General features: G+C 40.9%; 1 long non-coding RNA gene across 1 annotated transcript in view; it reads left to right on the top strand.

The window, feature by feature from the left end:
• Positions 1-20,861, top strand: part of LOC144771891 (uncharacterized) — a 92,459-nt gene extending 71,598 nt beyond the window's left edge. Inside the window, exon 3 of the long non-coding RNA XR_013599538.1 lies at positions 20,695-20,861. This is a non-coding gene — a long non-coding RNA (uncharacterized LOC144771891). The remainder of the gene's footprint in view (positions 1-20,694) is intronic.
• The last annotated feature ends 2,954 nt before the right edge of the window (positions 20,862-23,815 follow it).

Below are 23,815 nucleotides of genomic sequence, written 5' to 3' on the forward strand. Positions count from 1 at the left end.
CGGTGCGGCAGAGGCATGGAACAGACTGCCACTTAATCTCAGACAATCTTCGGACCTGATGGCTTTCAGGAGAGAGCTCAAGACCTGGCTCTTTACTCATTAAGCTCTCAGACACCCACATACACTGGTTCAATCACGCTAGCGCCAGGACACCTCCGGGTAACAGAGCGCTCTACAAATGTGATAAATAAATAAATAAATAAATAAATAAATATATACAGTATCCTACCACCAGCTATAAAGTATATCCGTGAAATCAAGTTAACGATCTGCGCTAGAAGAGACTATGAAAGGGAAGTAGGGTTCAAAGGCAAGTGTAAAAATCCTCCGTTGAGTTGAGACCACCTGGTGTCTTGCTATCCATCTCTAAGATGTACCTGGTCTCTAACATTCTCAAAATTCCCTCTCTGTCCCCTCCTCTTCTCAGGGGGCCCACAGAATCTATGGCATAATATTTTAATAGTGCACTGTCGTTATTATGCCATTCTTTAAAGTGCCGAGCTACCGGATAGGCGGAGTCATTGGTGTTAATGGCCCGTTTGTGCTGGAGTATCCTCTTGTGAACCTGCAACTTGGTACTACCAACATATCGCAGGCCACAGGGACACTCCAGCACATACACCACGTATTCGCTCTTGCAAGTTAGTTGTTTATTAAACTTGCGCGGGGTAGCTGAAAAGGGAATAGTGTATTCTGATTTATTGATCCCATGGAGGCAAGCCTTACAGCTGGAGCATTTTCTAAAGCCCCTGCTTTTATCCATCCAATTTGTACATGTAACCACCTCCGGACTAGACTTAACTAGGGCATCCTGCATGGAATATGCTTTCCTGAAGGTGATTGATGGCTTGCCCGGCATGTTTCCTCCTATAATAGGGTCAGATCTGATTAAATCCCAATGTTTGGCAACAATTTTTCTGAGTGCACCATGTTGCTTATTGTAAGCCCAGATCAGTCTCACGGATTGTTTATCACGTGCCTCTGTAGGTTTGGATTTCTGCTTGCGCTCAAGGGCCAGATCACGGGGCAGTGCATTTGCCTTACGCATAGCCTTGTCAATCTCCCCCGTCTTGTAGCCCCTAGCCAAAAATCTAATTTTACTAGCTTCCTGGGCCTGGCTACATTGTGCGTCAGTACTGCACAGACGTCTGATTCAGAGCATCTCCCCGTAGGTGATACTCTGAATCAAGTGGGCGGGGTGATGGCTGCTGGCATGGAGCACAGTGTTCCCTGCCGTTGGCTTCCTATATAGCTTGGTCTGCAGTTTACCCTTATTGATCTCTATGGTGATGTCTAGGAAGTGTACCTGAGATTGGCTGATATCTGATGTAAACACCAAGTTATAGTGATTACAGTTGAGAGTATCAATAAACTGTTCAGCTTGTGTTCGTGTGCCACACCAAATTAAAAACACATCGTCAATGTAACGATACCACTGAACAATAGAGCTTGCAGCAATGTCAGCGTACTCACCATAGAGGACCTGTCTCTCCCAGTAGCCCATATGTAAACAGGCATATCTGGGAAAAAAACAGGCCCCCATGGCTACCCCCCTGACCTGTTGATAATACTGGTTGTTGAACATAAAAAAATTATGGTTCAAACAGAAAGTTATCATAGACAAGATCATCCTGTTGTGTTCCGACATAATTATAGGTCTCTGTCCCAAATAAAAATCAATAGCTCTGATTCCATCCCGGTGCACAATGCTGGTGTACAATGATGTTACATCTAAAGTTATTAGCCACCAGTTTGGATCCCACTGGATATCCTTAATCTTGCGGAGGAAATCACTGGAGTCTTGGACAAAAGATGGTAAATTTTGCACGTGCTCTTGTAGAAATGAGTCCACATAAATTGTTGTATTCTCCAGTAAACCCCCGCAAGCAGCAATGATAGGTCTACCAGGGGGTTTCGCTGGATCCTTAGGAATTTGTGGGATCAGATACAAAACAGGTGTGATGGGGTGGTCATTTTTTAAGAACTTCAGTTCATCCATGCTAATAAGACCATAGGACCGCCACCCCATTAGCAAGGAGTAGAAGTCTGCCTGGGCTTTTCTTACCACCCCCACATCGCAATGTCTATAGCAGTCAAAATTATTTAATTGAGAGAGGGCTTCTTCCAGATAGAATTGTCTTGGCCATAACACAATGTTACCCCCTTTATCTGACTGCCTGACAATGATATTGTCATCTTGTTGAATCTTTTTAACCAGTTTAGTGTATTTGTCGTTCTGCTGGTATTCGTGTTGCTTAGGTTTGAGCATTTTGGTGTATAGCACCTTGATTTCTTTGGTGGCTGCCTCATGGAATATTTCTATATTGTCATATAGCATAACCGGCGTATAGGTGGAACGTGGCTTGAAGTTGGTGAGTCGCCCTAGATAGGTATTCGGCTGTTCAGGTGTGCTCTGTGAAATCGATTGTTCGCATCTGAGGGATTCCAGGTCATGTAGCAACGGGGCATCGCGCACCAAGAGCCCTTCGTTGTCTGTTTCTGCTCGCACCCCAATTGCCCGTGTCTTACTCCCAGCAAAATGTTTTTGTAGCTTCAATTTACGGACAAATTTGAATAAATCTATCCTAGTATTAACATAATTGAAGTCGCTAGGAGGACAATAAGACAGTCCCATCGATAGAATACGCAGTTCAGATGATGTGAATTTGATGTTGGTAAGATTCAAAACAGAAAGAGCAGTACCTGATATTGCCGATGAGTTGCTCACTTCTTGTTCCACCGCCTGTTGAAATTCTTCTTTTTTCGTTGACTTGTTCCTTGAGTTGGCTTTTCGGCGCTCGTAGCGCTTGGCATTGCGGCTTTTGATTTTTGTTGCGCTGGTATCCTGGGGCGAATAGTCTCGCGTCTGTCCTTTCGTAGACACTCCACCTCTTGGGCCAGCGAGAACCGGGTAAACCCCAGCCGGGGTTCCACCAGCGAAGTGTTGGAGTCCATGTCACTTTCCACACTGGAGCTGAGATTGGATTCAGACGAGACTTCCTGTCGGACCAAACCAGGCATGGCTTTAGAGATAGACGGTTGCGATGGGGGGACAGAATTGAACGCTGTACTGGCTTTTATAGCATCATATTTTTTCGCGAATGTGAAAATTCGCCCCTCAGCATAATCAGCCTTATCGCGTTGAAACTTATATGTTTTCCTTTTTCTAATCGTCTCCTCCTCTTTCTGTAGCCTTGCCATCATTTCACTCCTTAGCTTGGTGCACAACGCAATTTCCTCAGTGCACATAGCTTCAATCTCAGCATTCAATTCCTCAATCTTTGCTTGAGTCTTCACACAGCCACTGTCCGCATATCGTACCAATATTTGCACATGCCGACGGGAGGAGTCAAGACTACACTCCGCCCACTCCCTGAGCATGTCTGGGTCAGGATCTTCATAGCTGGGGGCTAACATTACTCGCAGCCCCCTAGGTATTCTATTGACCTCCAGATAGCGGCTCAGGGAGCGGTGCTCCCACCATTTCGACTGTTCACGCCTCATAAGTTTTTCAAGCTTTTTGCACTTCTCATGCGCACTAGCACTTTCATTCTCTGCCACTTCATGCAATGTGGACACAGCTACATCCCCGGCCGGGGAGTCGTCAAACGCGTTGAGGGCTGCCAACTCCCTCCCACGTATAGCGTCTGCTGACATGGCACCTCCCAGGTGTTCTTGGCGCTCAATGCGCACTCACAGTTACGATAGCGGCTTTGACAAATGCTTTCCGCTAACAAACTGGGCACTCACTTCCTCACCGGATCAATCTTTGAGCGTGACGGCTTCACGAAACCGGGCTTCAGGTGCACGTAGAGACAGCAGTCCCAGGGCTCCTCGCCAGGCTCAGGTTGCCGCCACGGTATACAGTGTTCGGGTGCTGGAGCAGTTACTCCCCAACGGGAGGCACTAATCGACTTCCGGGTCAACAGAGGTCTTGGCTTCCTGCTGCTCCGCCACTTGAGAAGGAAGGGGTCAACCAGAACCGGAGAAGCTCGTAACCGGTTGTAGAGATAAACACAATCTCAGCATTCTCTCACCAGGAGCCCTTATGCAGGATACCAGCGGCGCAGAAGAAGAGAGGAAGACCCAGGGTGCAGGTGAGCAGTAGTTTTATTCAATAGCGTGGAAGGCCCACCTCAGCATAACGTTTCAGCCTTCACAGAGGCCTTGGTCACATGACGCAAAGGGGAGGGAGGGCAAAATTTAAAGTGCAAATGCAAAGTTAATTAAACCGTGATTGGTTGCATAAATCACATGTTCCTGCAGTAAGTTCATAAACATGAAGGACATACTGGAAGGCTACTCAAATTACGGGATAATCCTCGTTCAGCCACTGTACATGTGCAAAAGCAATAAAGTGTAAACAGTTGTATCCAAATATGGAGTTTAAGAACACATAATAGGCATATTTACAAGATAAAATATCCATAAAAAAATATACGCACTATATAATGTTGTCTATGATTATATATAAGGTAACAATTCACCAATATAAAACCAGGATAAGACCGTACGAAAGTTAAAATAAATTTAGACTTCTGATAAGGAAAACACTAATATCCATATATAACTATTGCACATTTTGTAATGATTGGTATACACTACTGTGACTATACCATGGAGGAGATAATATATATATATATATATATATATATATATATATATATATATATATATATATATATATATATATATATATATATATATATATATATATATATATATATACGTATATATATATGTATATGTATATGTATATGTATATATGTATATATATATATATATATATATATATATATATGCTTGCTTCAAGGTTGCACCAATGTCCCAGCACTCACGAGCGGGTGCCCTCAAGCGGGTGGTGCCCCCGCATCCATGCCTGCTCCAAATTTCGTAGTTTCTCGCCACGAAAAAGACCAGCACTCACGGTGGCGAGCTTTAAAGATTTTATTATAAAGCTCACGGTGTCCAGACGCATTTCGGCATTCGCCTTCGTCGGTGGTAACATGGCGTTGCCGCAACGGCCGTTTTTATGTTCACATATCATTCATGGACATAGTCATAGGACAACAGTGCTTATTTACAGCCGCCATCTTTGAATGGTGTAACATTTTGTAACTGTTTGCATTTGATTAAAGCGCAAAGGTGTCATTTAATGCAACCACTTTGTACCATTTCATAATGCCCATAGATGAGCTCACCTTGCCATGCTTATTAATGCACCACTTGTCTTATAATCATAATGCCCTTCGATGGGCTCATGTTCCCGTTACAATAATGCCCTTGGATGGGCTTTAGCATCACAATGCCCATAATGTCCACAATTTCAATCAACCACCTACGTATCAATAACAGAAGGTCCAACCCAGAAAATCAAAATCAAATCACCCAACAGCTCCGGTTACACAGAAAACGCCAGTCACGTTCGCCGAGCGGTTCGAGAAGGGGTTACCGGTCACCCATATTATCCAACCAAATAGTCCATAAATATGAACAGATGTACTCGAACGCTAAAGTTGCTGGTGCACACAACATTTATTCAGGCAGGAAACAACGCGTTTCACCTATCGGCTTGATCACGTTTCAGCCGTTGTGTCATCAAGTGTCCATTTTTACCCACTCTTAATAATAAACATAAAGTAGGACTATTCACCCATTCCCATGTTAGAACAGTCTGAAATCATGGCGGCCATTACTGAATGATACATTTTGCATGCTAAACAATACATAATGCTCATCTTTCAAACTTGGTGAACTTTCTTTGATATTCAGTTTCATTATGCATGATTTGTAAAGCCATATCGCTAAAATGTCTCAACTTCCAACGAAGTTTAAAATTATAAACAAATCAATGCAAACGATATAGCAAATTTTCACAGGGCATACAATGTAATAACCTCTTGTATCAGAGCTTAAAAACAATTACATTGATGGATACTCAATGTATTGATGTGTGTTGTTGGAACTGAATAAAGTTCTAACATTCAAACAATGATTTCATCAGCAAAAAATAGCCGCAGAGATATACAGCCACGTGGTCTTATTCTAAAAAACAACCCTGCCCATGTGGGCGGCATGTAACATTTTATGTGTACAATTAAAAATTTCGCTTTGATCGTTCAAAAACGGTAGCAAAAGCGTTAATGCTGTGAAATTCAGTCCTGCCGCAATTTTTTGCTGATGATATATATATATTACTTCAGCAATTTACTTCAAACAAGAAGACGCCGCACACCACTTCAATATTTGCTTCAGTTGGTTTATTTCCTGTAGGTTCTTTCCCACCTACGCGTTTCGGACATCAACTGTCCCTGGTCACGGTTAACAAACACTAGTCTTTTCTTTGTGTTGGTTATTTATACTGAAAGCTCCACCTAGCAAGTTATGATGCATTGTGGGCTTAGTAGGCAATGCTTTCTTTCAAGCTTATCTTTGCATTGGGTAGCTAGAGTCCGGCATTTTACTTTATTTTCGGGGTGTTATTTACCACTGGCAATTATTCAACGATTGTCATATGCATGGGAGACACCGATGTTTAGTACATCAGACATCTTTTCAAACAATCAAAAAAAAAATTGTTTTTATTTGGGTTCATGCTGTGTCACAAGGACTACATTTTTACCTTGGTGTAATTATTGGCTTAGTGCCTTTTTATATTTGACCCCTTATAACGTAATTGCCGTTCTCACAGATTTCCTTTGCTCCGATACCAAATATTTAAAACAATTATCTTATTCACATGTCTAATGATGTTTCTTATGTCATACTTTGTACAATATTTTTTGGATTTAGACCATACTTTGGGCAAAGTCTATACGTAAAGAATTGGGTTGGTTAGATGTTATAAAGTACTCTCATAAAGATTCCATGGACTTTCACCATAGTCCTTTAAAAAGCTTCCAGCTTTAGAAAGTCTTAAAGATGTACATGCATCTCTTCGTCCCCGTTAAGTCCCATCGGGGTCCTGGTTTTGAATTTAATTATTAGTTTTGATTCAAGGCGTCTTAGTGTACTGACACGATCTCCGCCCCTCTCATTCTCATTTACTATCGCGATGCCTGCATACTTGATATCCTTCCATGTTTTACCAGAATGATTCTTCAGATGTTTCGCAATGGCATAGCTATAGTCACTGTTCTGGATTGATCTTATATGCTCCAGTATTCTTTTTTTGAGGGGGCAGGTTGTTGAGCCAATGTATTTTGTACCACAGAAACATTGTAGTTGATACACGACAAAGTGTGACTCACAAGTTATTTTATCTCTGATTTCAAAAGTGCGTCCTTTGGAGTCCTTGATGCTTTTCAAATTTTGGCCTATTTTGCAAGCCTTACATGATGGGCATTTTGAAAATCTATATTGGCGTTTGTCTAGCCATGTCACTGGCTTGGTTCTTCTGAAGTGACTATTGACTAACCCTGGGCGTAGTAGGCGTAGTGGGGCTACGCGAAGCTACGCGAAGTGGGACAGGAACTACGTCCACCTACGCACTTCGCGTAGCCCCACTACGCGCCACCCGCCTCCCTCCAGCCCTTGCTAAATACTACCCGCCTCCCTCCCTCCCGCCCTCCCGCCCTCCCTAAATACTTAAATAATGTATTTAAAAAGAATAAACACCACTTACCTTGTCGGCTGTGTCTCCTGGGCTCCCTCTGGTAACCACGCCGCCATCTTGGATACTAATGCGCATGCGCGGCCGCCCGCGCATTCGCATTTCTCGTGAGAAATGCACATGCGCTGGAGTAAGCGTAGTGTTGCCTGCTACGCCTACTTCGCAAATGGCGAAGTAGGCAACACTACGCCCACTCCGTGGGCGTAGCGAAGTACTACGCCCAGAGTTACTATTGACCAAAGTGTCTTGTATTGACGGTATATATATATGCATCACAATCCTTTCCAAATTGAAAAGAAGGCGGCACACCAGGAACTGCACCAAAAGATACACTAGAAAATGTTGGTCTATGTGCTGTTGCCTTATATGAACTCAAGTTTTGATTGTGGAATATTGAGCAATATTGAGGGCATATTCACTCATGGCACATCTCCAAATTATAGGTTGAGGATATCTATTTATTTTTATAATTTTGGTGGGAGACCTCCTTGATTGGACACTGGTCCCAGATCCTGAACCTCATATGTATCTATTGGGCCACTTGGCAGCATGATACTTTTGAATAAGGTTGCAGGTTGCATCAATATCTTACATTTGTGTTAATATTTTCAGCAACTGCTTATATTTATTTTGGTGCAATCTGCCACCGATAACATATGTCTTGGACGCCATATTGAACGTTCTTGTCTATTTGGAGACAGTCATATTGTGTGTATTATTGTGTATTTATACATATAATGAATATTGATGAAATCCGTTTTGCCCTGTTAATTTGCATTTGCATAGAACTCAATACTTCCTTTGGATCATGCTCGCTGATTCAGGTCGCGATGCTCACATATTTATGAATTATGCTGACTGCTCTTTAAGTAACACAATGATATTTGAGGTATTTCAATTAAAAAACTTTATTTTTATAGGAGTCACGAAAATCGCTACACTTACGTATTTATGTATTATGCTGTCTGCTCTTTGAACAGCACAGTGATTTTTTATGTATTTCTATTCAAAACTTTATTAATAAAAAAGTCACTAGAGTGTGTTTTTGTAATTTTGCGGCTGATCCAAGATGTATGTCTTCTGTTTCCATGATTGTAGTGAGGAACGCCCTTTTAAAATGACTATGCAGCAGCCCGACCGTTAAACCTGACGAAAGCTGATTGGCTGAAATGCATCGTTCTTTGGGCACAATAAACTCTTTTGGTGCAGTTCCTGGCGTGCCGCCTTCTTTTCAATTTGGAAAGGATTGTGCTGCATATTTTTGGTTTGGCCGCCAAGGCTGACACCAGCACCGAGAGGCAGGCGGACTGTGTGTGGGCGAAAAACTGTGTGACTTATATGGGCCCCCAACAGAAGTCAAAATGTAACGCAGTAGCCAGGTCGTCTGCGGCTGTGCTGGGATTCGCCAAACGGTTGGGAGCCAGACCAATGGAGGCTATACTCAAAGTATACAAAGCTAAATGCCTGGCAATAGCTACCTATGGCTCCGCCATTTGGGGATACACAAATCAGGATGACATCCAGAAGGTGGAGAATAAATTTATTAGATCCCTTCTCTCCGTACCACAGTCAACCCCGACCTTCTCAACCCATTCGGAGTTGGGGCTGGGATTCGTTACAGATTTATTGAAATCCGCCCCTGTAATTTGCTGGATCAAAACCTGGCTTAACCAGGAAGTCTCCTTAAATCATCTGATTCTCAAGGATTGCCTGGCCTTGGATAAAGCCCACAAGATTCCATGGTTGGTTTATATTAAAGCCACACTTACAAAATTAGGCAGACCTGAGCTTTTTCATTCCCCCGGTTGTATTAGAAGAGAAGATGTGAGGGAGATTAAAATTGCCCTGTTAAACTTATTTTCTGTTGAGCGGGAGGCAAAGGAGATGGAGAAACCACTTGTAAGAAGGAACTATGGACTGATAACTGCCCCCGGACTTGAACCCTATCTTCTTGTGGTAACGAGACCATTTCATCGGTTTGTTTTAACCAGATTTCGTTTTAATTTAATACATTTTATGCTTGGTTCTTTTCCTACCTGGGATACACCAGAAAAGGCCAAACCCTGTGACTGTGATAATTTTTCAATACAGGACACACTACATTTTATGATGTTTTGTGACCATTACGCAGAAATGAGGAAAAAATATTTGTTCCCGATTTTGAGGGAGGTGGGTTTCCTCCAGGTGAGACCAGCTCTCCTGTTTTTGCAACTTTTATCTAGCGCACGAGTCACTTTTCATGTAGCAAGTTACCTGGTAGCATGTGTCCGTATTAACAAAGATCGCCGCAGGTCACAGTGTATTTTCTCCCAGGACATGAATTAATTGTATATTGGCTGTTTTTTAAATGTTTCTTTTAAACATTTTAACTGTGTTTTAACTTATGTGTAATTTATATACATTTTGTCTGTATACTAAATGAATTGCTGATGTTTACTCCCTGTGATGTATTTATATTTATGTCTCTTTTTTTGATTTTTATTAATCGAATAAAAGTATCTTGACTGACTATATATATACCTGGTAATATGAATTATATATGTTCTTTTATACAATGTTTAATCATGGAAATTATTTTATCTTAATATTTGCATTTTCTCTTTTATTCTAATCAAATGATTAATACAATAAAGTATTTTAAACAATGACAACCCTTCAGCAAAACACAACACACACAAAATAAACAATTACCCAAAATAAATATCAAATAATTAACATTAAATAACAACCAATTATTAATACATCAATGAAAAATGAATTACTCCCCACCCTTCCCACCCTTTACACCTTTGAACCACAACACACACCTAAAATTAACAACACAGTTACCAAAATTAATAACCAGTTAATTAATTAAAATTAATTAACAACCAATAATTAATTAATTAATTAAAAATAAATTACTTCCCACCCTTTACACACTTTACACCTATAAACACCACAACACACACCTAAACATAATTACACAATTATCATAATTAATGAAGAACAAACTAACAACCAATTGTTAATTAAATAATAATAATTTACTTTATACATTTAACACTATAACATCTCAATTAAACCAATATCAATAAATTAAATTATTAAATATTAATCAATAAAAATGTATCAATGCATTTAATATGATTAAATTACTTCCCATCCTAGTCCCCTATAAACCCACAACCCGCTACAGAGCTAAAAACACAAAATTCAAATAAAAATAAATTAATAAATGTAATATAATTAAATCACTTTACACCCTATTCCTCTATAAACCCACATCCCGCTACAAAACTTAATGCGCGGAATTCAAATTAAAAAAAAATAACTACTAAAAATGTAACACATATATTAAAAATACAAACAATTCTTATACAAAAAAAGACACATCATATACATATAAATATATACTAAAACTCAAAACAATTATGAAAATATTTTTAACAACTATATTTTTGCAAACGATATTAAACATGTTGATATTTTTAAAATCAATATTACTTACCTTGAATCGATATTCTTGACCAATATATTCTTGCTGTCGATATTTCAGACACACGATATTTATGCCTCGATATTTGTGCAACTCAATATTTATGACTCGATATTCTCTCTCTGCGCCCTCTAAACCACGGCACTCTAGGCTGATCCATTCTAAGCCACTCTAATAAACTACTCTGCACTGCTGCATCCTACAACACAGCACTCTATGCCACTCTACTCTATTCAACTGTACTCAACACCACTCCACCGTACATCACTGTGCTCTATACCTCTTTGCTCTACACCAACGCACTCTACACCACTTTACTCAAAACCAATGGCCTCTACACCAATCTACTCTGCACCACTGCACTACCCATTATTATTCTCAACACGGCAACACTTTACTCCACTTTACTTTACACCACTGCACTCTACACCACTCTACTCTACACCATTGCACTCTACGTCACAGCACTCTACGCCACTCTATTCTACTGTGCACCACTTTACCCTATGCCACTGTTTTATATGTCACTCTACTCTGTGCCAATGCACTCCATACCACTCTACTCTACACCACTGTACTCTGTGACACTTTATTATGCAACACTATATTCTCTTCCACTGATCTCTGCATCACTCTGCTCTAAGCCACTCTTCTACACTCTACATCCATGGACGCTATACTGTTACGCTCTATGCCTCTTCACTCTGCATCACTTCACTCTACACTACTGCACTCTACGCTACATTTGATCTACTCTGCACTACTGCACTAAATGACATTGCACTTCACACCACTCTGCTTTTCACCAGGGTACTCTAGTCTGCACCACTGCATTCTTCACCACTTCACTCTACTCTGAAACAATTTACTCTATTCCACTGCACTCTGCGCCCCTGCACTTTGCATCACTGCACTCAATGCCACTGCACTCTGTGCCAGTGCACTCTGCGCCACTGCATTCTGTGCCACTGCGCTCTGCAGTGCTGCAATCTATGCAACTCTACTCTGCATCACTCCACTCTGTGCCACTCCACTCTACACCACTTTACTCAGAACCAATGCACTCTACACCACTGCACTCTCTGTAAATGTATTCTACTCTACAATACTCTATGTCACTGAAGTGTAAGCCACTCTGTACCATTGCACTCTATGCCACTGCACTCTACTCTGCACCTCTCTACTCAATACCTCTCTACTACACTCTACACAATGCAATCCTCACCACTGCACTCTAAACTAATGCACTCTAAGACACTCTGATCTACTCTGCACCATAACACTCTACATCTTTATTCTATACCACTGCATTCTACCCTGCACCACTCCATTCTACACCACTTCACTCTAATCTACAGCAATCTGCTCCATACTGCACCACTGCACTTCATGCCCCTCCACTATGCCACTGCACTCTACACCACTGCAAACTATGCTGTGCCACTCACACTGCACAACTCTGCTGTATGTCACTGCACTGTACGTCACTGCACTCTACATCATGTTACTGAAAACCAATTCACTCTATGCCACTGACATCTATGCCAGGCTAGTCTGCACCACTGCATGCTTTGCCTCTGTACTCTACTCTGCAACAATCTACATCAGTGGACTAAATGCCACTTCACTCCAGGCCACTATACTCCACTCTACAACTCTACACTACACTCCATGATACTCCACTCTGACACTCTACTCTATTAAACTATACTTTACTCTACTCAAATCCACTCTATGCCCCTCCACTCTACTCTACTTCACTCTATAACGCCTTACTCTAGGCCATTTTACTCCACACTACGCAACTCCATACCACTCTACTCAGACATTTTACTCTACTCTATGCCACTCTACAACACTTTGCATCACTTTATGCCCTCCACTATACAATACATTATTTCACGATGTGCCACACTATGACACTCAACGACACTCTACGATGCTCTACACAACTCCCCTTATGCCACTCTACTCCATTCCACTACTCCACTCTACGATACTCCACTCCATGCCACTCCACTACAAGACACTGTATGTCACTCCACTCTATGACTCTCAGCGCTACTCCACTCTACGCCACTCCCTTCTCTGCACTCTATGCCACTCCAATCTATGATATTCTATGCCACTCCTGTGTATGACACTCTATTCCACTCTACACTAGCCCACTCTACAACACTCTACGCCACTCTATACCATTCCAATCTACCACACTACACCTATCCACTCTATAACAATCTACTTTTCTCTACGCTACTCTACAGCACTCCACTCTATGCAACTCCCTCTATGCCACTCCATGTTATTTCACTCCACTCTATGCTACTCCACTCTGCTCTACGACACTCCACTCCACTCTATTGTATTGTATTGAAATTGCATTTATATAGTTCTTACTACCCCTGATGAGGCATCAAAGCACTTTTTCAGTGAGTAGCATGCTCTTCCAGAACCCATAAAGGATTAGTGTTGAATTAGTATAGTAAAATATAAAAGTAATTTGAGTGGTCGATAGATTAGTCAGTTATTTGGATTCAGAAGGATAGCGGAAGGATAGAAGAAGGAAAGAGGAATGCAGTTATATAGCGCTTGCTACCCCTGATGGGGTGTGGAAGCATTTTTTTGGCAAATAGCACGCTACTCTGGAACCCATAAAGGATTAGTGTTGAATTAGTATAGTGAAATATGAAAGTAATTTGAGTGGTGGATATGTTAGTCAGTTATTTGGATTGAGAAAGGTAGGGGAGGAATAGAAGAGGGAAAAAGGTTTGCATTTATATAGCGCTTGGTGCCCCTGTTGGGGTGTTGCTTCGCTTTTTTGGCGAGTAGCATGCTACTCCGGAACCCATAAAGGATTAGTGTTGAAATATTAGTATAGTGACATTATTAAAGTAATTTGAGTGGTGGATATGTTATTCAGTTAATTGGAATCAAGAAGGGTAGCAGAGGGATAGAAGAGGGAAAAAGGTTTGCATTTATATAGTGCTTGCTACCCCTGATGAGGTGTTGATGCGCTTTTGCAGCGATTAGCATGCTATTCTGGAACCCATAAAGGATTAGTGGTGAATTAGTATAGTGAAATATGAAATTTGGGAAGTGGGCATGTTAGTCTGCTATTTTGATTGAAAAGAATAGTGGAGGGATAGAACAGTGAAGATTGAGGCTTTTTTGTGTTTGTTTTGGAAGTCATAACAGTAGGAGGAGGCTTGGGATGAGTATAAATGGATGTGGAGGGGAAGAGTCAGAGGGAAGAGTTTAGAAAGGCTTGTTTTGGGTAATCAGTATAGTAAAAGAGGTGTCAGATGTTGCAAGGAGGGGTAGAGTAGGGGAGAGTCTTGAAAGGGTTATTTTGGGGATCATAGTAGTAGCATGGGATTTGGGATAAATGAGAGAGTGGATGTAGAGGACATATATCTATGACACTCTGTGCTGCTCCATCACACTCTACGACCCTCTACACCACTCAACTCTATGACACTCAATGCCCTTCCACTTTGCAACACTGTACTCCCTTCACACACTTTGAGCCATTCCACTTCACTCCACGACAATCCATTCTATACTACACCACAATACACCACTCTAAAGTAGTCTACCCCATTCAACAACACACTAAATTACTCCTCAGCACTCCACTCTACTCCTCACCACTTTCCTTTATGCCACTAACTTTTAGCCATGCTGAACAGTATCCACACTGTGTATAACATGGCTAAAACACATTGGCAAAGCCAATAGCTCTTACATAGGTGACACATATTGGTTTTGCCAATGCTTGTTCTTCTTTTTCTTACTTCCTAGAACCTACCTCCCACACCCCTCTCTCTTTCCCTTCCTTCTGCCACACATTGATCATACAATACTCTGAGTCAAGTTCCTGTAATTCTTTCCCTTTCCTGCTGTGCACTTTAGCACCCTCCCTCCGTGCACTGTTCCTTTGACGCTGGAAGCTGACATCCTGTAGGTTCTCGTAAATTCCTTAATTAAAATAAATGATGACTTCCTGTTTGAATGCTTCACTTTTAACAGGAATTATTGTCAGTTTTTGCTATCAATCCATCCTAATTTCCAGTCTTTATTTTCATTATGGGACATTTAAAAACAAACCATCATGCCCTTTGCTCAGTTTCCCCAGGTGAGATTTCAAAGTATGTGGTGTACTGTAAATTTATGTTCATGTGCCCTAGCCCTGCCGCCCCGTCCAAGCAAAGTAGACTTACACCTAGTGAAATCAGAATATATGCTTATAGACTGGTGCCTCTGAGAGGCCAGTATGGATCAGACGCTATCTGACTAGTCCACCTATTACCTCTTAAGAAACAAAACACCGCACAAGGGCAATGAAACTCCTCCCTCCAACACCTATAATCAGAAACCACATAACTAAGTAGACATTAGCACTATCACCCCACATCACTCACAGGTGTCCAAGGGGTGGTAGAGTTATAACGGTGGTGCAAATATCTCGCCTATGGTACAGATTACGTTGTCGAAGCTCCTTCACTAGGAGATGTTCTGGTCAGTGACTTGTACTTGAGTTTAGGATTTGGGGTTGCTAGCGTGGAGGACTCAGGACAAAGAACGTTTTCACTCCCCATTGAAAGAAAAATCAATGCTGTTGCATTTGAAAACTACTGCTTTTTTCGGTCACTACATCTAACTTTACGTCACTACATCTAACTTTAACAAATTTGTGCGAGGCACTCATTTGCTGAGCTTGGGCTGAGTAAGCAGTTACTGGAACACACCTCTCATTGATACTGAAACAAAAATGTCTAGCTGCTTGGTAGGGGCCAGCATCTACTTTCTAATCCCAGCGTCTTATTGTCTTCTGTTTTACTCTCTCACTGGTCTTTTTGCGGTCTGGGCTTGCTGTTCTTCAGATCAGTACTCAGGAAGCCCTTACCCCAAAAAGTATCTGCGAGGGAGACTGTCTTCAGAAGCTGGAGGAAAAGCAGCAGAGTCCAGAAGAAGAAAAGACAGAAAGGATGGGGGTAAGAATATTGCAAACTTAACTTGCCACACTTTAAAAAAAAAAAATTTAAAAGCCATTTCTCTTTAATGAATGATTAACATTAAAAGCCCGTTCACTTAATTGGTTTTGTGTGGTTGGACTGTAGAGTTTAAATGATGTGTCTGTTAGTGAGGGAATGTTGAGGTCATTGTTATCTACTGGAGATGATTTAATGTGAAACTTTATATTATGTTTTTATGTTATGTAATATGCTCAATTGTTTTTTTCAGGTGAGGGCCACACTAAATGAAATTTTAAAAGGAATTAAAGTAGTGAATGTTAGTCAGTTTTGAGGTGGATGTTGGTCAGGCTTATTTAATAAATGCTCCGGAGAAACCAAAAAAGGACTGGAGATACTCTATCTGACCTCTGGAAGGTGTTTAGAGGGGGCTCATGATGTAACACAGATAGATGAAAATCATTGTTATGACCTGCCCATTTCTCAGGACTGAGTCCTAGTCCTAAAATGGCTGCCACCACATCAGTGTTCATGTGGTGCCAGCCAATCAGATCTCAGCATGAAATGTGTCGGCCAGCGAATCCTCCGCAGCAATTTTTTTAAGCTTTAACTGCTCAAAAACTACTGAACATATGTACTCCAAATCACAAAAAGCACCCCTTCGGTGCAAAGATCTAGCTTTCTGTCAAATTTGGATTAAATCCGTACAGCCATTTGGAATGAAGCTATGCCTAAAGTTCCTATGGAAAAATTAATGGGGAAAACGCATTTTGGGGCCCCTTTTTTTCCTGGCCTCCACTTGACGGATCACCCCAAAACTGTCCACGCACAAACTAGTCAATAAGTAGCACTTTTCATATATATATACAGACTATTATGGAGTCAGTTAGTTAATCAAGAGCTAATAACAGTCGTAAAGGACAATAAATATTACTATTTAGTGACCCCTCAAGCCAGTTATGCTATTAGCAAATCAATGTACCAATTATGTCACCAATCCCTTATGGCCTCTTAAAAAGTACAGATCTCATTCATAAAGCCATTTTTGGCCTCTAATGCAAAGTTTGTGATCAAAAATTGGTTTATGTACATCTCTATGGAATCCACTGAAGTATTCCTGACAGACAAATATTTTCGCTACTGTGAATTTTTCCTTGATAAATGTGGAAAAATATGAAGTAGTAAATGAGTATTAAAGTAGTACATTGAGCGAAGTGCAGGAAATGACAGACCATGGCATGGTTTTTCTTACAACTTTGCGATCACCCACAAGTTTAAGCGTATTTAGCATTCACAAATGGTAATGCAAACTTTCCCACCCGGGAACTAATTGAGGTTTCCTCAAAACAAAGAGCTGGAGTAACTCCGCTTCGAGGTACCATGAGTAACACATCCCTTTGAAACCTGGAGGGAATGTAGGGAAAAATGTTTTCCTGTGCAGTAAAAAAACAAAAAACTGAAAGTGTGTTTTTACACACAAGGCTGCAGTTACCCAGTATGTAATTGAACACTATGTTCAACTGAGCATTGGGGAAATCAAGCCCAGGAAACACTTCATATGACCTTCCCTGTAGTACATCTGGAAACAAACACCTGGTGCAGCTTTCCAGGTTAATATAGGATTGTTTGTGAACTCCTAAAATCAGTAAATCTGCGACTGTCCATAGGAGAAAGACTATGGACCCGATTCACAAAGGTAAAATGAGACAAAAGTCTAACTTTATGACTTTCGATATTCACAAAGAGCATTTACTACTTGTAAATGTCCTTTGTGAATACTGAGTCGTAAAGTTCAACTTTTGGTATTCACAAATGGCATTTACAAGTAGTAAATGCCCTTTGTGAATACAAAGGGGGATATTTACAAGGCTGCACCGTATTTACAACCATATGGTGCAGCCTTGCATTTCCCCCTGTGATGGCGCTACACTTAACAGTGTAGCGCCAATGCAGGCACCCTTGCACCATAGTACAAGGGTGTCTACGTGCAGGGGAGGATTGTTTATGTGAAGGAAGGTGTTCCTTCCTGCACATAAACAAGCCTGAATGCCATGTTGTCACTTTCATGTGTGCTGCTTTATGCAGCACAGATGAACGTCACAAAATGGCATTTTTTTAAGATTGTTTATGCACAGGAAGGGGGACCTTCCTGTACAAAAACAATTCATGGCATTTTTGCTTTTTCCATGTATGCTGTCCAAGGCAGCACACATGGAAAAAGCAAAAACGAGGAGAAATAATGCACTTCTCCTTATTTTGCCAGCTTTAGACCAGGTTTTCCCTGTTCTTAATTTTAGTGCTGCCTCCTATGTACGCCATCCTTGACCATAGGGGGCACAGTGAAAAACAATGGGTGTTGAAGTGGAACAACCACCGCAACACCCACTTCCCACCCCTTTCACGCTAACCATAGCTTGAAAGGGTGCCTTTTTTACAAGGCAGCATTAAGCCACTTTAAGTGGCATAACGCTGCCTCGTAAATAAGGCTAAGACCCTATTGCCACCACAACGTCGGCAAAAGTGATGCTGTGGTGGCATTAGGGGCTTGTACATATGCCCCCAAAAGTCATGAAATTAGACTTTCATCTCAGTTTACTTTTGTGAATCGGGCCCTATGTATGCACGTTTTACTACTTTTCTCTGTGATTTAGTCTCTAAATTGTCTGTTAGAAGATCTGTAGCAGGCCTTTCTACCCATATGTCATGGATTGGCCTCTGAGAAATCTGATTGTCTGTCCAAGTCCCACTAATAAAATGAACCAATACATTTTGTGACACTAAAAAGATACCAAATTTACAAAAATCTATATTTTTATGACATGTGTGCATTTTGGAAAGAAAAATTAGAGCTCTGTTTCCTATTTTGGTATGAGTGAGTGAGTGCATTTTGGTGGCTTACCGCTATATGTATCAAGCTATTTAGCATTCGCAAAGGCCGAAATTCTGCGAATTTCGGCCTTTGCGAATGCTAAATAGACAAATGGAATGTATCAAACAAGTTTGATGCAAAATAAGGATTAGCAAAATTTGCTAATCCTTATTTTGCGATTGCACTTAAGGAATTGCAAATTTTGCGATTCCTTAAATGCAATGTATCAAACAAATAAAATGCAAAAAATGCCATTAAGGAGTAGCAAATTACCACCAACTTCTAGTTGGTGGTAATTTGCGAATTCTTATCAAAAATCTTTTTTGATAAAAACCAAAGGTGCCATATGACGCCCATACATGCCCTTAGGGCATGTATGTGCGCCATATGCCCCCAAATGTCTTTTTCAGGGGTGCAGCAGGGTGTTCTTGAGACACCCCTGCACCCTTGGAAACATCCCTAATTTGCGATCAGCAAAGTGCTAATTGCAAATTGCACTTTCATTCCTATGGGCCTCCTGGCCCATGGAAATGAAGGGGTAATTTGCGATTGACAATTTGCTAATCTCAAATTAAGGAATGCTAAGGAATCGCTATTGGAAAGCGATTTTGTACATACATACCGTTTTGCATTTCCTAAATAGCGATTCCTTAAAATTCGCTATTTAGGAAATGCAAAATGGTTTGTTGATACATATAGCGGTTAGTGATTTCGTGAGTGAGTGAACAATATCACTGTCCTTCATCAAGCACTCTTTGCTATCTAGCAGTTTCGCCTCCATCAGGCTTGGTATGCTTTCCTGAGACTTGGCTCTGGACACAAACTTATGGCATGAGACACACCTGGTTGTTAGATTTGTTGATGTGGTCCCTGGGTCCATCTAAAGCTATCAGAGGTTTTTTTTTAAGATTAGTCAGCAGAGGCATAGGACACAGTTTCCAATAGGGGCAATGTGAGACATGTTCACCTATTTAACTTACAGGCCCATGAATTCACTTACATTTTTAACACTTGGACTCTATTAGTTCCTTTCCTTCAACTAAATCAAAATGTTATCTGCAAACAGGGAAACACACATTTTAGGTCAAGGCTATAGTATGAGACCCAATGCAGACACAAAGTGGTATCACTCCGGAAGAAATCTCATACACAGAGAAAAATAACCTGCACAAGAAAGTTCGTAAATACCCAGCACACGGAAGTACATAAATACACAGATAGACCGAGCTATCGTCCACCATGCACAGTTTTGGAAAGAGGGGAATACATCATCTGGTTCAGGGTCAGGAACAGATGCACCAGGGTTAGACACGGGATCTTGAGCAGATAGATGCCTTCAGTGCAATCCATCTCTATTGACAATCTTGTGTGAGCAAATGGAGTAAAGATTCCTCTGGCTAATGGGCGGGGCAATTTAGGGTGTTCTATGCCAACAGATTTGGTAGAAAACGTGATCAATTGTAAAAATACAGTTTAATGCCAATAATTCACAAAATTAGCAGATGCCAATGTCACTATGAAGGTTATAACCCAAAGTGGATTAAGTTATTTTATTGTGATGGCAAAGCGAAGACAGCTTGGCTGTTTCCAAATTAATATGTGTGCCAATAGAAAAATACTAATGATCAACTGTAATACAGTAAGGGTGTGTCCCCCAACTCCTGTGCTGTTGTAAAAGTGTTTTAAAATTAGTTAAGAACTGAAGGATGTGTGAATAAAACTGAATTTGAATCATGTCAAATGAAACGACTTGTTTTGTTAGGGTCCATGGATCCCTTTTCTGGTAGCAGCAAGAGTGACGGGATGGAGGTAGGAAGGAAGCCACCTTGACGATGCCACTCAAGCACTGAAGAAAAGGCGTCTTCTGGAAACAGCGCAAGAGGCCACTGATGAAGAAAAGATCACACCAGCAAGAAATAAGGAAAACACAAGGTGGAATTGTTTTCTAAAAGCTCCCTATTAAGGTGACTAGTCACTTTGGTGTAATAATGGGCCATGTACCCTCCTCTCTAAATCATCGTATTTACTAGGGTAAATCGTCCTTGTATATATAAAAAAAATCAAACACACTCATTAGAAATGATGCAGCGGTCCCATAAAGAACATTAATGGCTAATGATGTGCAAGAATTGTCAAGAATATATAGGACTGGGGGGTGGCATAGGTCCTGAGCATTTTTTTTAACAATGCTAAAAGGAAACAAATGTGTTGGGCTGCTCTCCTGTGGTCTGACAGCCTATTATAATATTTTCTGCCTGCGTGTCATAATCACATCTTCCTTCGGTGATGCTGTATCAGAGCTTGAACTCTCCCACCAGATCTATCAACTCAATTATCCTGTTCCTGTTGCACCACTCAGGCCCACTTCCTTCCCTACAGTACAAGTAATATATTTTATTGCACTTTATTGAATTTATATAGCAACAGCTAAGTAACAGCACAGCAAAATTAAAATATGTAATTATAAATATATAGTGCCAGCACGAAGGTGTTACTGGCAGTATATTTTTAAGAGGATCTCAATGCATCACAACGCAAAGTCAGAACAGAGGAAATGTTCTTCTGGCAGAGACATTTTTTTTCTGCTTAGATTGAGAAGTGGAACACGCCACGAAGTGTCTTACATGTCCCCCTCAAAATCTGCGGTCTCACCTAGGAGGAGAATCAGAAGTTAGGTAATGGGCAGTGCCGGTTCCTCCTCAAGGGCGGAGCAGCTTCGCCCTGCCTTCTGTGCAGCAAACAACAAAAATTAAATAGAATGGTGAGGATCATTACCATTTTTATAAAGTGAAGTGCACTTCGAGTTTGAGTGCGAGGCGGGGCCATTCCATCTTGCATACAGTGTTGCCTAAAGCACAAAGTGTGCATGTCGGATTGGCCAGCTGTCTTGCAACGCAGTAACGTGTAAGTTGTAGAACAGCCTGGCAAACTGCAGACACAGGCTTCTAGTCTCAGAAGAAGCGCTGCCTTTATCTGCTCCGGCCAAAGCAATAGCTTTTGTTACTTTTAGACCTTGGCCGTTGAGTCGCCACTGTTGGAATTCCAAGAAAATAGCTTAAAATATTCTTCGTATTGAATTGAAACTGCTATTGAAACTTGGTTCTTCGTTGGAGTGAACAAAGTTTTTTATTAAAATAATGGAAATTACCAGGTGCTAGCATAAGACAAAAAGCATAAAGAGAATGAGCGTAGGATCAGAAACAACTCTTGGGTAAGAGGCAGAGGAAAATAACTGGAGTTTTCTACGAGTAAAATGAGTATGGGAGCAACAAAAAGTATTTCTCTGTATTTTTTTATGTCCGAGGCAAAAAAATAAAGAAACATTGTGGCATCCATAGTTGGGGCATCGTGAGGTATGGAGTTGAGTTGAAACAGAGGAAAGTGAAAGAAACATTTGGGAATCTTTGGTACTGGTTTGATGGAAAAGACCTAATGACCAGATGAGGGAAGTCAAGTATGATCAGGGACAAAGAAGAAAATCCCTTGATGAAGCCCAAAGTGAAGAGGGAGGGACTGGGAAGTAAGAGTAAGCCAGCAAACTGAGCTTAAATAGAGAAATAGATACAAATATGACCAGGAGAAGGCAGTGCCCGTGTTGCCGCGTGAGGAGAGAGAAGGAGTATAGAGCGATCAAGCAGCTCACAGCAGCCACTATACTAGGGCTGGTTTATAAGTTTAGAAGTTACTTATTGCACATGATAAATAATGATACCATAGGGTATGTTATTTATCTTGTGCGATACACAACACCTATTACCAGTTTGTGGAGAATAACACGCGGATTTTGGTGATTAACGCACCAAAATCAGCATGGTATGGTAAATACCGAACAATTTCCCTTGTTAAATTTAATGAAGGTTGAGTTATTTAATTACCCGACGTATTAAATTAAACAAAACTCGTAATTCGAACATTTGCCTAAACGGGTTTGTGCACTGGTCGGAATTAACCAATTTACTCGGAATCAGGATGTATGACGTTACAACGCATACTTTTACAACACATACCTTTACAACGCATTTTTTACAACGCAACATCCATTACAACGCATTCCATTACAACGCATGCCATTACAACGAATTTTTAAAAACTACTTTTACAACGCATTCTATTACAACGCATACTACCTTTACAGCGCATACCATTACAACGCATAACATTACATTGCATGTATGGTAAGTATTGGATAGTGTAGGGGTAAAAATTACTATTCTAACTCCAGGGTGGTGCAACAGTAGGGTAAGTGTTGGATAGTGTAGGGGTAAAAATTACTATTCTAACTCCAGGGGGTGCAACAGTAGAGTAAGTGTTGGATAGTGTAGCCGTAACAATTACTATTCTAATTCCAGGTGGTGCAACAGTAGGGTAAGTGTTGGAAAGTGTAAGGGTACTATGCGTTGTAATGTTATGTGTTGTAATGGTATGCGTTGTAATGACATGCGTTGTAATGGTATGCGTTGTAGTGTCATGCATTGTAATGGTTGCGTTGTAATGGCATGCGATGTAATGGATGTTGAGTTGTAAACGTTTAGTTGTAATGGTAGTGCATTGTAAAAGTTGCGTTGTAAAGGTTGTTTCCCTCGGAATCATGTCCTAAGTGGCGGGTAGATGAAGTGAAGTTGTTTTTATCATTTATACTACCCAGAGCCTATTATCTCTATAAACATTATTTTTTATGTTACAGATGTGCCCCCGTGCTGCACGGTGACCTACATTCAATGCCTGCCCAGCGCCAGAAAAGAAAAGGGCCAGAAAGAGACACAGAAAGGTATAGCGACCAAGAGCGAACATGTATTTTTGTGAGTGAAAAGGGAGATGGTGTTGTTAGGGAAAGAATGAAAGTGAAAAAACATCTTTCAGTAAAATATTGGAATAAATAGGGT

Source organism: Lissotriton helveticus, chromosome 1_1 (assembly GCF_964261635.1).
Source record: "Lissotriton helveticus chromosome 1_1, aLisHel1.1, whole genome shotgun sequence".
NCBI classification, from domain to species: Eukaryota; Metazoa; Chordata; class Amphibia; order Caudata; family Salamandridae; genus Lissotriton; species Lissotriton helveticus.